The sequence below is a fragment of the Eptesicus fuscus genome, chromosome 8, assembly GCF_027574615.1.
Source record: "Eptesicus fuscus isolate TK198812 chromosome 8, DD_ASM_mEF_20220401, whole genome shotgun sequence".
NCBI classification, from domain to species: Eukaryota; Metazoa; Chordata; class Mammalia; order Chiroptera; family Vespertilionidae; genus Eptesicus; species Eptesicus fuscus.
This window is the reverse complement of record NC_072480.1, coordinates 28,027,775-28,032,274: the sequence shown is the minus strand read 5'-3', so window position 1 is coordinate 28,032,274 and position 4,500 is coordinate 28,027,775.

Sequence of the window (4,500 nt, the reverse complement as noted above, 5' to 3'; positions counted from 1 at the left end):
TCCCTCTCCCTTTCTGAAATTTTAAAAATATATATTTTTTTAAAGAAAACACATCATCTTCACTTTGGGCTTTGTCATCTTACAATATCCTTTGTGCAGTGTTTTAACTTCCCTCAACTTTCCTTTACCCACCTTTAAAGTGCAATCTATTTTGGGGAAGATGATCAGGAAAGTGATTCCAATGGGTAGAAGTTTTTTTTGGAGGGGATGGGTCATGAAGATATTTAAAAATTGAGCATGGTGATGGTTGTACCACTCTGAATTTACTTTAAAAAACCAGTTCATTGTACACTTTAGGTGACATGTACAGTATATGGGTTATATCTCAACAAAGCTGTTCTTTTATTTCTTTTTAAATAAAGACCAGTCTTATAATCAGTTGCAGATGTTTTCAGAGGCCCCTCAAGATTTGCTCACCATGTCCCAAATCACGGCTGTGATTCCCAGTTGCCTCTACTCCTGGTGGATCTGGATGGTGTGGTTTGCAAAGGAGAAGGTGGCAAGAGGCTTATGGAATTTCGGCAACCCCATTCCCCCGGTCTCCTCATAGGGCACCAGGGCCATTCCCACTGGGCCAGCTCTGCTCCCTTTAACCTGTTGGGCAAAAGAATCCTGCGTGCTCTGGCCAGAAAGTGCATTCTTTCTTAGGTGGCCCGGATGCTTTTTTTAAGGTCATTTTATGGATTCAAAAGAATAAACAGAGATGTGGAAAGCTTTTGTCAAAATCCTTTCACATGGTTCTTCCAATCTCATGGGAAATGAGATGTGGCTCTGAATTCATCCCAAAGTGTGTCTTTGGGCAAAAGCACTCAGAACGGTACAACTCCTGCAGAATGCCCCACACACTTTGCTGTCAGGACTCAGGGGGGCTTGAGGGTGAGCGAGGCGGCAGTGCCAGCACAGGACCTGGGAGAAGGTAGCGCTTTCTACACTGCCCAGGCCACGTGGACTACAGCAGTACCTGCCCAGGTGGGTAGGGTGTTTCTGCTGTTTTGTTTTGGTCTGGCCTCCACCCCGTCAGCCATGGACCTGTGCCTGCACTGCGTCTGAATGGTTTGATGGCCCTACTTTTTGGTGGACAGTGGATGCACTCCCAGAGACTGGCAGTTAGACTCTGGTGGCTTCTGAGTCCCTTGCGGGGAGAGCCCGGCCCTAGGTCAAGAACAGACTCAGGCGTCCTCGGCCAGGAGGCCTCCTTGGGCTAGGGGCCGCCACAGTTTGAAGGCTGGCCATGACCCCAATCCTGGCAGGGGTCTCCTCTGGGGTGCTGGCAGGCCTGGTCTAGGGCTGAGGGCGGTTTAGAGGCTGGTCATGCCCCCGATCCTGGTGGGGATCTCCTCTGGGGCGCTGGCAGGCCTGGGTTAGGGTCACTGGCGGTTTGGAGGCCGGTCACGCCCCCGATCCTGTTGGGGGTCTCCTCTGGGGTGCTGGCAGGCCTGGGCTAATGGCCACCCTGGTTTAGAGACCCGTCAAGCCCCCGATCCTGGTGGGGGTCTCCTCTGGGGCGCTGGCAGGCCTGGGCTCTGGCGCCGCAAAGGGAGAGGTTCCTGAACCTGCTTCCCACACACCTAGGCTAGGATCCATCTTGTAGGAGGCGGCTTCAATGCCCGGGGTCGGTGACCAGGTCCTCCTGAGCCTCGCTTTCTGGGCTGCAGTCCCACGTCTCCCAGTGCCCCAGCCACGGATGCGCCCACGCAGTTGCCCCCACCACCAGCCACCTCAGCGCAGGCCACAGCAGCTGAAGCCAGCCTCTTGGAAGCCAGGCCACCACACCCACCACCCCTAGTAGCTCTCTGCTGCTTGCTCTGTGCCCTGTCCACTGGGGTCGGGGAGTGCTCCCAGCCCAGAGGCCCTCCCTCCCTCCGCAGCCTGGCTTGGGAAGCTGGCCTCATGCTGGGGCTACTATGCCAGCATGCCCACTCGGCTACAATGGGTGCGACACGGGCCCCATGGAGGCCAACCTGGAGAACGTGGACCCGAACTCTGCATCCAGCTGCTGCAGATGGCCTCCGTGGTCAACTACCACCTGCTCCTTCCATTGGCCCCATTGATCCCTCTCAGCACCAGCCATTTAGGCGAGGGTGGCGATCGCCGGGGACCCCGCCCCGGGAGGCTGCTGGCCGTGCCCGGCCACGCCCCCCCGGGTCGCGATGGGTCCCGGGACCCCCGGGAGGCTGCTGGCCGATCCCGGCCACGCCCCCCGGGGTCGCGTTGGGTCCCGGGACCCGCGGGAGGCTACTGGCCATGCCCGGCCACGCCCCCCGTCACGATGCAGCCCTGGACCCCGGGGAGGCTCCTGGCCGAGCCCGGCCACGCCCCCCCGGGTCGCGATGGGTCCCGGGACCCGGGGGAGGCTGCTGGCCGTGCCCGGCCAAGCCCCCCCGGGTCGCGATGCAGCCCTGGACCCCGGGGAGGCTGCTGGCCGTGCCCGGCCACGCCCCCCCGGTCGCGATGGGTCCCCGGACCCGCGGGAGGCTGCTGGCCGTGCCCGGCCACGCCCCCCCGGGTCGCGATGCAGCCATGGACCCTGGGGAGGCTGCTGGCCGTGCCTGGCCACGCCCCCCCCGGGTCGCGATGGGTCCCGGGACCCCCGGGAGGCTGCTGGCCGTTCCCGGCCAGCCCCTCCGGGTCGCGATGCAGCCATGGACCCCGGGGAGGCTGCTGGCCGTGCCCGGCCACGCCCCCCCGGGTCGCGATGGGTCCCGGGACCCGCGGGAGGCTGCTGGCCGTGCCCGGCCACGCCCCCCGTCACGATGCAGCCCTGGACCCCGGGGAGGCTCCTGGCCGAGCCCGGCCACGCCCCCCCGGGTCGCGATGGGTCCCGGGACCCGCGGGAGGCTGCTGGCCGTGCCCGGCCAAGCCCCCCCGGGTCGCGATGCAGCCCTGGACCCCGGGGAGGCTGCTGGCCGTGCCCGGCCACGCCCCCCCGGTCGTGATGGGTCCCCGGACCCGCGGGAGGCTGCTGGCCGTGCCCGGCCACGCCCCCCCGGGTCGCGATGCAGCCATGGACCCCGGGGAGGCTGCTGGCCGTGCCCGGCCACGCCCCCCCGGGTCGCGATGGGTCCCGGGACCCCCGGGAGGCTGCTGGCCGTTCCCGGCCACGCCCCCACGGGTCACGATGCAGCCATGGACCCCGGGAGGCTGCTGGCCGTGCCCGGCCACGCCCCCCCGGGTCGCGATGGGTCCCGGGACCCCAGGGAGGCTGCTGGCCGTGCCCGGCCACGCCCCCCGTCCTCGATGCAGCCCTGGACCCCGGGGAGGCTGCTGGCCGTGCCCGGCCACGCCCCCCCCGTCGCGATGGGTTCCGGGACCCCCGGGAGGCTGCTGGCCGTGCCCTGCCACGCCCCCCCCCCCCGTCTCGATGCAGCCCTGGACCCCGGGGAGGCTGCTGGCCGTGCCCGGCCACGCCCCCCCGGGTCGCGATGCAGCCCTGGACCCCGGGGAGGCTGCTGGCCGTGCCCTGCCACGCCCCCCCCCCCCCCCCGGTCTCGATGCAGCCCTGGACCCCGGGGAGGCTGCTGGCCGTGCCCGGCCACGCCCCCCCGGGTCGCGATGCAGCCCTGGACCCCGGGGAGGCTGCTGGCCGTGCCCGGCCACGCCCCCCCGGGTCGCGATGCAGCCCTGGACCCCGGGGAGGCTGCTGGCCGTGCCCGGCCACGACCCCCGGTCGCGATGCAGCCCTGGACCCCGGGGAGGCTGCTGGCCGTGCCCGGCCACGCCCCCCCGGGTCGCGATGGGTCCCGGGACCCCCGGGAGGCTGCTGGCCGGCCCGGCCACGCCCCCCCATCTCAATCCAGCCGGGGACCCAGGGAGGCTTCTGGCTTTTCCCTACCACGCCCCTCTAGGGTTGCCATCGCTCCCCAGGACCCGGGGAACTAAGAGGATTTGGCGGCCGCCATCTTGGTTTTCTCAACGGCCTTATAGGCACCCGGAGTCCCGCCCCCTGCCTCTCGCAGGTCCAATCATGGGCATAGCGGAGGTGCGGTCAATTTGCATGTTACTCTATTATAAAGTAATATACATAGGTAAAGGTTTATTATATATCTCTTATATAAAGGTAATGAGATATTTCTTTTTTAAAAAATATTTTATTCATTTTTTTACAGAGAGGAAGGGAGAGGGATAGAGAGCTAGAAACATCGATGAGAGAGAAACATCGATCAGCTGCCTCCTGCACACCCCCCACTGGAGACGTGCTCACAACCAAGGTACCTGCCCTTGACTGGAATCGAACCTGGGACCTTTCAGTCCGCAGGCTGATGCTCTATCCACTGAGCCAAACCGGTTTCGGCTGAGAGATATTTCTATTGTAATATATTTACCAAATTAGAAAATAAAAACTATATTAATGAATAAGCCTATAATTGTAACCCAATCTAACCAAATAAGTCATATCATTCAGATATTTTTCTATGGTTCTTTAAAATATTTCTCATATTATTTTTCATATAGCTGTGAGCATAATAAGCATATATATGTGTGTATATATATATATACATA